We start from the raw sequence: 14,260 nt of genomic DNA, 5'->3' as shown, positions 1-14,260 counted from the left end.
GGTCGACCCCGAGGCCCCTTATATGTGGGGTGCCACAAGGATCGGTCCTCTCGCCCCTTTTGTTCAACATTTATGTGAAGCCGTTGGGCGAGATCATCCGTGGTTTCGGGGTGGAGTACCATCAGTACGCTGACGACACCCAGCTGTACATCTCCACCCCGGACCACCCCAACGATGCCCTTGAAGTGATGTCCCGGTGCCTGGAGGCCGTACGGATCTGGATGGGGAGAAACAGGCTCAGACTCAACCCATCCAAGACCGAGTGGCTGTGGTTTCCGACATCCCGATATAGTCAGCTGGTGCCATCGCTGACTATTGGGGGCGAAGTATTGGCCCCCACGGAGAGGGCTCGCAACTTGGGTGTCCTCCTGGATTCACGGCTGTCTTTAGAAGAGCACTTGACGGCCGTGACCGGGAGGATTTTTCATCAGGTTCGCCTGATTCGCCAGTTGCGTCCCTTTCTGGATCGGGACTCGTTACGCACGGTCACTCATGCCCTCGTCACCTCCCGTCTGGACTATTGTAACGCTCTCTACATGGGGCTCCCCTTGAGGAGCACTCGGAGGCTCCAACTGGCGCAGAGTGCGGCCGCGCGGGTGGTGATGGGAGCGACGTGGCGCTCCCATGTAACGCCTCTCCTGCGCGAGCTGCACTGGCTCCCGGTGGTCTTCCGAGTGCGCTTCAAGGTTTTGGTCATCACCTTTAGAGCGCTCCATGGCTCAGGACCTGGTTATCTACGGGACCGCCTGCTACCACCAATAGCCTCCCACCGACCAGTACGCTCCCATAGAGAGGGGCTCCTCCGGGTGCCGTCGGCCAAACAATGTCGACTGGCGGCCCCCAGGGGGAGAGCCTTCTCTGTGGGGGCACCTACTATCTGGAACGAGCTCCCCCCCGAGATACGGAGGATTCCGGATCTGCGTACCTTCCGTCGCACGCTGAAGACGTTCCTATTCCAGCAAGCCGGCCTGACCTAAACTTCTCCTCTTTTAAATGGGAATTTTAAATTTGGTTTTAAATTATTGGGGTTTTAAATATGGTTCAGCCAAATTTATCTAACTTGTTTTATTTCTATTTTAAATTTTGTATTGATATGTTTTATTTCATGGCTGTTCACCGCCCTGAGTCCTTCGGGAGTAGGGCGGTATACAAATCTAATAAACTAAACTAAACTAAACATAGTTATGTTAATAGTAAATAGTTTTCTGTACAATATAAAATGTATTGTTCTTTGTCGGAGCACTTTTGGAGACCCAGCAGCAGATTGTAGCTGGAAAAATAACCCTGCTTACTGCCACCAAATAAACTCTTCCATCAGTAGAGATGGCCAATCAGGCGACACGGAGCTGAGGGTTTCCTCCAAGCTGGTGCCGGCCTTGGTTGCTTCTATCTTTTTACTTTGCTCCATTTTGGCACATGTTGAATATACCTTATGCGGGCTATCCAGTCACAGGCTGCCCATCATTCAATTAAATTCCTACCATGCATAGCAACCTCTCTAACATTTACCTACCTTCCTCTCTTTCTCTCTGTGTTCTCTGTGTCTATATGTTTGATCATTATATGATAATCTGTGTCTATATGTGTGATGATTACATGATCACTGATCAGTAGGGGAAACTATTGATTTGAAGTTGGTATATTTAGGTAGACTGAATCGGGATGGATCACTAGATGACAGTAAAAAGAGAGAGACAAAATTTCTACACTAGTAGTTGTCCAGATTTTTGCATGGATAAGGTACTCCTATCACTTCCTGCTTCTTTGCATGATCCAGGACTCTAGTTTTGCTTCCTTCCAATCAGCTGTAAGCATTTGTCTGAATGAAGATGCCGAGATGTGCATTGTGATATCATAACACAAGCTTTATACCAAGATATTGCATGCTTGGCCCCCCCTTGGCCCCCTCTCCACAAACATCTATCTTATCATCCCTGGTTGGGAGAGAAATCCCAGTCAAGGTAGAAAGTTTGTATATGCCAAGTAAGCAACTGTGACATCCCAAGGCTTACTTTCAGAGTAGGCTTCCTGTTGCAGCCCTGATTGTATCCGTGCTCTGAGATTGACTGTGTCCAAGGTAGGAGACCACCTGGAATACACAAATGTGGGTGGAATTGTCTTCCCTGCAGAAGGACTATTCATGTTCTTTTGGATTAGGAAAGAAAAAAGTATTTCCTATCCTAGTTTGGGAAGATCAATTGACTCCCAATGGTAGCTTCTGGATAATTTTGATTAGATCAGCAAAGTTTCCTGAGTTCCAGTTATTTAACAAATAACACGACTTTCCCCTGCCCTATATTATTCAATGAAGAAAGCCAGACACAGATTTGGGCATATAAGAATCGTGAGCTCTTTTATTTCTCATTTATTAAGTATTTATCCCAGATAAATTCCCTAGTTCAGATGCTTTCATTCTTCTGTATGCATCTTTGCACCGGGCTCTTCTAGTTGATAGGTCTGGGGAAATTCATAATCCTTCTTCCCACAACTTGAAGTCAGCCCACCCGACCTAGAAATTGCCTTTCCCCCCCCCCTTTCTCCACAACAAAGAATAACCCTCCAGATCAAAGGAGTGCAATGTGTCCTTTGTGACCCTACGGAGCCCCTGAATGTTTGGATGAGCAAAGGAGCTGGCTCTTTCCAAGCTGTCTAATATTAGTCACCCTCCCACAGACTACCGTTTGACTCCGAGGCATGACTAAAAAGCTCTGATGAGCCCTCCAGTGTCCCTTTCCATACACTGGGACCGCTCCCTCTCTGCTCCAGAGATCCTCCTCTTAAAAAGGTCAAGGGAACTGTTAGTTTAGGAAACACGGGAGCCCCTTTGCCTTGTAAAGTGACACCAAATTACAAAGAACTCACCCAGAACCTATTACAGGGCCCTTGCCTCACTTGAAGTTTCAAACAGCCCCAGAACGCCCTGGCAACTTTGCTCTGTCTCCTTGATCTCATAGGATACCTTGATTTGTCCCCAGCCCAGTATTCCACTTTGCAGGATGCCATGGCTGAGGACTGGAATTCTTTAGACATCTTTTTAAAAATATCTTTTTTACAGTAGCTTTCTTTCCCCAATGTCGGTTTTAATGTCTGTTTTTTCTTCTTCTTCTTCTTCTTCTTCTTCTTCTTCTTCTTCTTCTTCTTCTTCTTCTTCTTCTTCTTCTTCTCCTCCTCCTCCTCCTCCTCCTCCTCCTCCTCCTCCTCCTCTTCTTTCCTCTTCCTCTTCTTCTTCCTCTTCTTCTTCTTCTTCCTCCTCCTCTTCCTCTTTCTCTTCCTCTTCTTCCTCTTTCTCCTTCACCCATTCTCTCATCCTCCTCCACTCTTCCTTCTTCTCCTCCCTTTCTCCCTCCTCCCTCCTTCCTCCCTTCCTCCTTCCTCCTCGTTTTCTTCTTTTAGAAAAAATTTACACCAATCCTTAGATAGTGTTCCCATTTAAAATGTTCCATGATGCAATCAGATCCTGGCAAACCCAATCTCTGGTTTGTAAGATTTTGTCTTCATTTCATCCTTAGCCCATGACTGAGGCAGTCTAAAGATGCAGTCTAGAAACCAGGAGCCTGGGAGTTCTAGTGCTGCTTTAGGCATGAAAGCCAGCTGGGTGACTTTGATCCAGTCACTCTCTCACGGCCTAACCCATCTCACAAGGTGATTGTTGTGGGGAAAATTGGAAGAAGAAGGATTAGGTATGTTCTCTGCCTTGATGTATTTATAAAAATAATAAAGGGGAGATATAAATAAATAAATAAATAAATAAATAAATATTTTTTTAAAAGTTGCAGCTACACAAACTACTATAAAAATAGTATTATCTCCCCTTAAACTGACATTATCTCACTGAAGATTATATACCAGTAACTTTATAAGCTGTGGCGTATCCCACTTCTGACTTAAAGCCCTCCTGTTCATTGATAGAAAACATGCAGCATAAAATTTGCTATCCCCATTTCTATTTTGCTTCTATTGCTTCTATTTACTGCTGAATGATGGTGTCCTCATTATGCGCCTAGCAGGGTGTGTTAAGCGAAGATATTAATAGATTCTTGCAGCCCTGTTTCCTTTTCCCTCTTCACATGTCTGCAGTTGATGGGGAAATTGTAAGCGATTACTTCAGTGATGCTGGAAAACTGGGGAGAGGCTTGGCCAGTCTGTGTCTTTCTCTTGATAAATACTTATGTGTTTCCTTCAGTTCTTGAGAATAGAACAAAAAACAGTTGGCAGAAGCTTCACAGAAAGAGATCCAAATTTGAAATAAAGTGGAATTTCTTGACTATGAGAGCTGATCAGCAGCAGAACAGCCTGTATCCTGGAGTCTGGAATGTTCCATTACTGGAGGTTTTCTGACAAAGGTTGGATAGCCATTTGTCTGGAGTAGTACGAGGATTCCTACTCTGAGGAGGAAGTTGGATTAGAAGACCACCAAGGTCCCTTTCAACTCAATGATTCTGTGAAATAAAGGAGAACTATCTCTGAAAGATGGCTTTAATTGATTTTCCAGCATATTATAGAGAGGTCTGGAACAAATTATCATTGTGGTCCTTTCCAGCCATGCAAATCTCTAGATTTTTATTTATTTAATTAATTAATGTATATGCTGCCCATCTCATCATCAAGCGACTATAGGTGCCTCACCACAAGCTATTCTGTGGATCTATGTCAAAGATTTGGAAGTGAACCAGATCACGAGGGGAACTGCATTACATATCCATACACAAAGTTGCATATGTGTTCAAAAGAATACAGATGTAGACTTTCCTTATTTCAAAGGCTGGGAGCACAGTAAAGACAGAAAGCATGATTCTGTCATCGTGCAACTGTGCAGATCCACTCTTTCACAAGCAGTGTGGTTGAGCTTCCTATGTTATTTTCCAAGTTTAAACATAGGACTGGAGAATCAGACAGAAGGTACCCAAGGTCAACTAAATAACTGCACTCTGCACACATTCTGTTAATCTGTTTTTTTTTTAAAGTCATTATTCTGGAGTAAGCCATAATTGTCCAGGTTCACACATTATGCTAAACCACAACCACACACACCACAGTCTCTATAAATCTACCCAGGATGTTGGCATTATGGAATGTTAAGGATAAGGGAGGACCATGGCCATCGGGACCACCGTTTGGACTTATCCTGATGCTTTCTTTCCTAGCCTCAAGAGGACAAATGAAGGTCCAATCTGGCTAGAAGCAGGATGGGAGGTTAGCGGTGAAACAAGAGCATCCAGCTATCTCTTTCCCCTCCACCGCTGTGTTTGGGAAAGGGACCAGCCGAGAGAGTTTCCTCAAAGATAAAAGAGCTGGCTGCCTTTTCAAGGGTCCAGTGGGAAAATTCCACTTTGAAAACTTTGACCCATGTCAAGAGAGCCAGCCTGTAAAGAGTGGCACCGCGCTGACCTATTCCACATTGATTTAACATGTGGCAATTTTGACAGCAGTGCAGGTGCAAGGAGCTCTTGCCGTTGCCTCTGTCCCGCTTCCATTTGCCTTCCCACCAGACTCTCTTCCCCAGAAAATTTATTGGGAAGGTTAACTAAACGGCAACCCCGGGTGCGATTGCTAGAGGAAGAATGCTTTGATCTCATCCACTTTTCTCACTGTGGGAGGAAGACTGCCTTGCCCGATTCGCCAGCATTTCCATAACCCCTTGTTATGGCAGAAGTGTTACTACTTAATCCAAAGCAAAGCTTTCCAGGCCCTAGGCCTGGAGCTCTCTGGCATTTCTTAATTTCCTAATTTTTCCTTAGGGGTTTCTTGAGGGAATGTCATTCCTCATGGCCATCCTCTCAAACAGAGCCAAGCAGAAGCTTCAAACAGGTTTTATAAATAGGAGAACATTGGTAGTACTCAACCTGGAACATCAGGACTGGTGTTAAAAGGAGCCAAGGGAAGAACAAAAAACGTATAATGCATAATCATATAATATATGTGGATATATGCATAATTTTGCATTTATTTATTTTGTCAGAGTTTATGTAGTGGTGACTCTTTGACAGCTGCAATGTATGCAATGAAATTTCATTTTAATGTATGCCGATTAGTGTACATTCAAAGTGACAATAAAGTTTCGTTTCTGGTTCTGTTCTGTTCTGTTCTATTCTATTCTAAATAGAAGCCCCGCCCCATTTTTACACACCTCATGCAGGTGCCATATTTAATTTTTAATTCCCCTCAGTATATTCTGGCAGGCCCTTTGCTGCTTAGGAGCCCTAAACATACTTTATATTCATGTATAAAGTCCTCCATGAGGGAGATAGGCGAAGTCTAAATAAGATAAATAAAAATTAAATTACCGGTAAATTAAATAAAAAATATTGAGAGAGTGAAAGGCACTCCAGATAGTCAGCTTCATAAAAACAAAGATGAATATCTAGCTGGTCTGTGCAAGCTGGGCTCCCAAAATGGATGCTTGTTTCCGAAGCCTGTTTCTCTAAAAAAATCTGTTGAATTTGCTCTATCTGTTGCCTAAAAAAGGTGGGCTGGATGAGATCAGCCTGGCAAAGTTTTTGGGTGGGGTGCTTAAGGCTTCAATAAAGTGAACAGTAAGTGTGCCATATTGTTTTTGTTCATGAAAATATCTGCATCTGGCTGGTGGATCCTCAGCAACCCAAATCATAATATTCAGGTCCTTGACTGTGACTTTTCTAACTATATGATGATATAATAATTATTTTTCTAACCATGTGCTAACTACATGCACTAGATGGAGCTGCTGTTGAAGTTGACAGTACAACAGGTGTGAAGGTGAAACACCTTATGCTGCTGCACTAAATGGTTTAGTGTGGTGTAAGTTTAGATGATCTGAAGGATTAATTCCTGTACATTAATATTATACAATCAGGTAAGCTGGTCACAAAAAGAGAAACAAATTAAATATGAAAGAATGGTGGCTTCTGGGAGCTGAAGTCCACATATCATAATGTTGCCAAGACTGAAAAATTCTACAGCAGGCTTTAGGAGTCTATCAAGGACATAATCAAAAGAACATCACTGGCAGCCTTTGACTAGAGACTACCCAAAAGCAATGCTCTGGATTTTCACCTCCTTTTTGTGTGTTCCTTCTCCCCAGTGTAAACATGAGGCAATGCTCCCTGTACGTTCCTCCTTCCTGCAAGGGCTACTCAGTGGCCATCTCCTCTGGCCTTTATAGTGTCCCTGTTACGTTAATTAGCAGAGAGATTTTGATGGATGGCCCACACCATGGAGTTTCTGAGCCTTAAACCAGCCCTGAGAGTTTAGTGCTCAATTCGTTACACTGGCCCAACAGCTGGGAGAGGTGTTTATTCGGAAAATGTATCACTTACTGAAAAAGGAAACATTCACATTCCCCAGCCCAGCCCCTAACTCCCGCCCTCCGTGTCCTGCCGAGAAGGTGGCTGTTACCACAGAGGATTGAGTGGAAAAGACTAATAAAGGATATGCAGAGATTTCCAAGCTAAAGGATAAAAACAGATGTGTTTGAAAGTTTTTCGTTTTTTTTTTTTTACAAAATCTCATATTTTTAGGAAAGCCATTAAAATATGCTGTTTTAAGAACACAGCTAACACGTTTCTATCTTCCCCTGCTCTCGTATCTGCAGCCCTTCTAAGATTGCTTGATTACTTTACCGTGTTTCCCCAAAAATAAAACCCTGCCTTATATTTTTTTGAACCCTGAAATAAGCGCTTGGCCCTATTGCCCTGCACTCAAAAGCCCGATTGGGCTTATTATCAGGGGATGTCTTATTTTGGGGAAAACAGGGTACTAGCATTTCTTCAATGATTTAGAAGCCTGAAAAAGTAAAACATGGTTTTCTCCATCAAGTGGCCTTTCTGCTAAGGAAAGTTTCCTTGGCAAAATGACTATTTATTTATTAAACAAATTTATGTAGCTGCCCAACACTTTGATAGGTGACTCTGATTAAATTTTAATTTTTTTAAAAAAACACCACAATATAATAGGGAAAGGCAAAGGACTACCCAGGTTTCTACATAGAGTGGTACCTGGGTACTCAACTGCTTTGAAACTCATCAAATTTAGCACTCAACGCATTTTGACACAAAAATTTTGTCCCAGTACTCATCGTTTGTTTGGTACTCAATGCACAAACTAGAGTTTATCAGTGTCAGCTGCCTTATGACTCACTATATTATTCCTTAAGGGAAAATTTTGTTTGGTAGTCATTTTTTTTTTTTTTTGTACTAATCACGCCTCCCGGGACCAATTAACAATGAGTCCCGATATACCACTCTAGTTCATTGCCATATTTATTTTGTCATTTTATTGGATTTTACCAGTTGTTATTTGTTTACATCTCATTTTCTAAACAGGTTTGCAATGTTGAAAACAAAATCATGGCATTACAGGAAGTCCTCGACTTAAAACAGTTCATTTAATGACCGTTCAAAGTTACAATGGCACTGAAAAAGGTGACCTATGTCCATTTTCCTCATCTGTGCAGCATCCCCATGGTCATGTGATCAAAATTCAGATACTTGGCAACTGGTTCATACTTATGACCATAGCTGTGCCCCAAGGTCATGTGTTCCCCCTTTGCAACCTTCTCACAAGCAAAGTTAATGGGGAAGCCAGATTCACTTAACAACTGGGTTACTAACTTATCCACTGCAGTGGTTCACTTAACAACTGAGGCAAGAAAGGTCATAAAATGCAGCAAAACTCACTTAACAAACATCTCAGTTAATAACAGGAATGTTGGGCTCCATTGTGGTCGTAAGTCGAGGACTACCTGTATATTTTTTTGCATCTCCCTTACATCACGCCTTCCATAGGTTCTTTCATATGCTTTTACTACCATTCCCTTTCCTTCTTACTGAGGCCAAATAATGTCTTAGAAATAAAGATGTGACAATGTATGCATGTGATTTTCTGTCATTTCAGGAACAAGAAGGAAAGCATTTTAAGATGGCCACAAGGAGACCCTTGTATTCAACCATCATTGGGAGGCTATCAGAGTTAGTTTACGAAATCCAGAGGCCGCAAGATGGTGGCAAAGGGTCTAGTAGCCTAACCATTGTGCTTCTATAGTAGTGACCTAACCCACATTAAGAGTAGCTAATGAGTATTTTCATGCTAGCTTTTAGTAAGGGGAAGGGAAACAAAGCCAAAAAAAATCACCAACTCTTCCTCTTAACATACCTATATACTTAAAAGGGACACTGTTAACTACCATCATACTTGTGGCAGGGTACAGTAGTTTTAGCCAATGGGGGCAGTGAATTTTAGGTCAATATGCCTGTTTTCCAGCTCAAAGATTAGAGCTTCCCAACTTTGGCAACTTTAAGATTTGTGGACTTCAACTCCCAGAATTCCCCAACCAGCATGGGTCTGTTCCGTTTGTTCACACAGAGCTACAACTAATCTCTAATTAATCTCTGACAGATGTAGTCCTCTCACCAGCCACTCAAAATAACTGGTCCATCTGGGTCAACTAGGTTCTCCAAAACCTATGGAGGACTAGCACTATTACCTCTGGACCCACAATGCATCACAATATTGAACTGAAGCCAGATCCCTCAGCCATCATTCAAAGAGACAGGCTACCTGAGATCCTTCAAGAGAAATGGCTTTGAAAGGGGACATCCACTGACAAAACCTGCTGTATATTACCTGCCAGGTGGCACTTCTACCTCCCTCAGCTAGAGCACCACATCAACATCTGAGCTGCCATAAATAACCCAGAGGCAAAACCAGATGTGATCCGATGAGGATTTCAGGGAGGACATATTTGTTATCGCTACAGAGATGATGGATTGGAGTGCAAGGATGACAAATGGCAACCCGGTGTGATTCTTCAAGCTACGACGGAGCATCTGCTGAAAAGGATTTGAGACGAAGCAAGGCAGAAGAAAGTTCACGTCTGTGTTCCTGGCAACATTTCCCCCCAGTGTCCGATAAATGTTTCCTTCATATTGTAATAGAGCAACAGTGACATCAAGTGTTCGCTTTTCTGCTACCTTTAAGAGTTACTCTACATTTGCACCTCATTCTGAATTGCCAGGATCAGCTGGCAAACGAAGCTCTCACCCACCACCCTTGCTAAAAATCACCTTGCAAGGAAAAAAGCAGCGTTGCCATTAAAGGCCAGTCAAAGAACTCTTATTGGGAGGGAGGGGTGATTTTCTATTTAATACGAACTTAGAGGAATGTTTCTTAAAAAGGCAGTTCAGATAATCCTCGATTTACAACCAAACTTGGGACCAAATTTTTCATTGCTAAGCAAGGCGGTTGCGAAGTGAGTCACACCCGATTTTACAACCATCTATGCCACCATTGTTAAGCAAATCACATTGGAATAAAGTGAATTGCACAGCCGTTAAGCTAATCTAACTTCTCCCGTTGAAGCTGAAGCTTGTCGGAAGCTGGTTGGGAAGATTGCAAATAGCAATCACATGACCCTGGGACACCTGGGTCATGTGATACAGTTGCCAAGCACTCAGATTTTGATCACATGACCATGGGGATGCCACAACAGCCATAAGTGCAAGGACTGGTCATAAGCCACTTTTTTTAGTGCCATTGTAATTTCAAAGAGTTGCTAAAACAAGCGTTTGTAAGTAGAGGACTACCTGTATATCTCGCTTCCCCTCTGCCTTAGAAGTGATCTGTTCTTATGTCTTGCATTTCACTGACTTCCCCCTGCTACATGTGAAGAGCAGATCGAATGGAGTAATTGCTGGAGTAATTGCAGTCCCGCAGTCTGAGCAGTGATTAGCAGGCAGGGCCACACTGAAAAGGGGAGCAGTGGGATAAAAAGGGGAGGACCACAAGGCAGACAAGTCTGAGTTGGTGGGTGGCTACATTTGTTTTAGTTTTTAACTACTTTTAGCTTATTTAAGGGCCTCGCTGCAAAGTTTGAGTGGCCCATTTCAAAATCATGGATTCTTTTGTATACTGCCAATTTATGGTAAGTGTGGCCAAAAGTGGAGTCCTAATTGCTGTACGTGTCCCCTGGGACTCAGGAGCATTCAAGTAAGGAGTGCAGGTTTTTCACCTGAAGGGTCTACTTCTCCTTTATTTGTTTATTTACTGGATTTTTATCCCGCCTTTATTTTTTCATACTCAAAGTGGCGAACATACTAATACTGCTTCCTCATATTTTCCTCACAGAAACACTCTTGTGAGGTGAATTGGGCTGAGAATGATCAGCCCAAAGTCGCCGGGCTGCAGTGGTGGGATTCTACCGGTTTGGACTGGTTCGGGAGAACCATTTGCTCCGACCTTCAGCCGTGAGAGAACCGGTTCTCTCTTTCTTTGAAGTGGACCCGCCTGCCCTTGCGTTATACTTACCTATATTTCTGCTTCCAGCTGATCGGGGCATCAGAGTAGATTGCCGCTCCTCAGCTGTTTTTCTTGCTCTCAGCAACGCGGAAGTTCAATTTTCTTCAAAGTGCGCACATGCACGCAGCAAACCGATTGTTAAACCAGTAGGATCGCACCACTGCCTGGCTGGTTTTCATGGCTGAAGCGTGACCCGGCATATGGGGTGGTTTCACTTCAAAAAGCAGGCAGGACTAGGACAAAAATAAACCGTATTTAATTTAATAGGCAAATTAAATCAAAACATTATTTCATCGTATTTCTCTCCCATTTAAGTTCGGTGATAACTTTGGTGAGACTAATGCAGCTCTATAGTTGCAGATTATACGCTCTGATTTAGAGATCTTTTTATGCTGTAATATGAGAATACTTATTTTGATAGCACTTTTTTATTCTTAGTTGCTATAAAGTTGTTCTAATCTAGGCCATCTCCTGTTATTGCTACATCTGAACACTTCATCCACAAGTTGCAATTATTAATACACCTTCTGGGTAAATGTATGCCTAACACTAGAATTTATTTTTCTGGATTTTGCAGATGTTTTTAAAAAGAATATTAAATATTTGCCTATTTTAACTTGTTAAATAATATAAACAATCAAGATTGTAGCACTATGGAAAAAGCTAACATTCTAGGTTTGGCATTTGCTTGTGTAAACAAAAATGTCATTCCAAAACACTGCCTAAAACTATTTCTTTGCATGAAGAATAGGAAAAATCTATCAATTAAACATAATGCTAACAGGAAATGTCTGCTCTGACAGTATGATATTAACATAAAGAAAGATTCTATTTAAGAAAAATAATTTTCAAATATCTAGTCCTGATCTAAAATGCACCCTTAAAATAATATGTTTAAAAACCTCATTTTTAATTTCTGGATCATTTTTCTTCTTTGCTGCATTCAAAGGATTTTACCATCAATAAAAAAAATGTCAAAGTGTAAAATAATTTAACTAAAACCAACAAGTTGAAATGAAACAAAAGCAATTGTACTATGCCCTGGTTCAAACTTTAAATTATGATTAATTTGATCTGGCACGGTGCATTGTGTAAACTTCACCATTGTGTTCTAATCCATAGTTTACAAACCCAGGCAAATGTACTTTATTTAATCATCATTAAGCAAATAGAGCCTAGTGCAGTGTATGAATCTAACCTGCAGCTTGCAGCACTATCTAAGATTTGAAAGATTTTCTCCAATTGCTTGTAACGCTAATATTTTTCTAATCTGGATTTTCTTCTTGAAAATATTGAAATGGGATGGAGATATTTTACAAAGTGATTTCATTTTATTTTTTCACTTTTTAAAAATTTAATCATTTTGATAGCTGAGATCCACAGAGATCTATATCTCAAATTTATGGGTTTTGGTGTTTTTTTTTTACTGAAAAGTAATATAGTATATGCATTTATTTGCTGTTAGCTGAAGAGGATTATGGAATAGTATATGTATCTCTCTCTCTCTTTTTTTGCTATGGTTAAAAATACAATGATTTGCTCTGCAGCTACAAAAAAAAAATGAAAATTCTAGACCCTTAAAAGCTTAATTTATACCTTGTAATTTTTAAAAACCATTTGGAAATGAAGTCTTCTTTTTTAAATGGCTGGAAAGAACAAATATTGCCAAAGTTCATTTATTCTCTATTTTATGTAATAGAAGATATAAAATGCTCTCAATTGTTTATCCTAGTGGAGATTGGGGGTAATGGGTCAATAATCATTAAAGAGCTCAATAAAACCAGGCATTAATAGCCAAAGCATATGTAAATGAAAATAGTGTTTGAAGAAAAAAAAAAGGCATATTCTGCTTTATTTAAAGTTAAACTAATCTTGAAATCCAACAAAGATTAGGAAAAATCAATGGACAAGAACAAGCCAAAAGCAAAGGATTTTCAGGGATGTTTTCCAAATAAATCATTTAAAATCCACAGATCTACTGAAGCACTAACATCTGAGAACCCCAAGTATCTGCTCAAGGATACTGCACAGTTGAGAGAGATCTTTGTGGCCTTCTCTACCTTTCTTCCACTAGATGGAGTCTGAAATTTTGCCAACTGACATTTGTGATTACTGTATTCCAAAGAGATATCATCAAACAATAAAAGCAAAAAAGGAGGAAAGGAACCTGATGTCTCAATTCAACTTTATCTAGGAATCGTTTATTTTGAAAGCTCAAACTGCCCAAAGAGCTACTGATCCAGTTCCACAGAGGAATTATTGAGTCTGTCATCTGCACCTCTATAACTGTCTGGTTCGGTTCTGCAACCCAACAAGACAGACACAGACTTCAGAGGATAATTAGAACTGCAGAAAAAACAATTGCTACCAACATGCCTTCCATTGAGGACCTATATACTGCACAAGTCAAAAAGAGGGCTGTGAAAATATTTACAGACCCCTCACATCCTGGACATAAACTGTTTCAACTCCTACCCTCAAAACAATACTATAAAGCACTGCACAACAGAACAACTAGACACAAGAACAGTTTTTTCCCAAACACCATCACTCTGCTAAACAAATAATTCCCTCAACACTGTCAAACTATTTACTAAGTCTGCACTACTATTAATCTTCTCATCGTTCCCACCACCCATCTCCTTCCACTTATGACTGTATGACTGTAACTTTGTTGCTTATATCCTTACAATTTATATTGATATTGTTTCCTGATTGCTTATTTGTACCCTATGACTATCATTAAGTATTGTACCTTATGATTCTTGATGAACGTATCTTTTCTTTTATGTACACTGAGAGCATATGCACCAAGGCAAATTCCTTATGTGTCCAATCACACTTGACCAATAAAAAATTCTATTCTATTCTATTCTATTCTATTCTATTCTATTCTATTCTATTCTATTCTATTCTATTCTATTCTATTCTGAATTTAAAGGGACATACTTCTGAGAAAATCAGTACAAATTGTATGGGAAATGAACTT

This window comes from Pantherophis guttatus, chromosome 2 (genome assembly GCF_059756535.1).
Source record: "Pantherophis guttatus breed Tessera chromosome 2, ASM5975653v1, whole genome shotgun sequence".
NCBI lineage: Eukaryota > Metazoa > Chordata > Lepidosauria > Squamata > Colubridae > Pantherophis > Pantherophis guttatus.
This window is presented reverse-complemented; position numbering follows the sequence as displayed.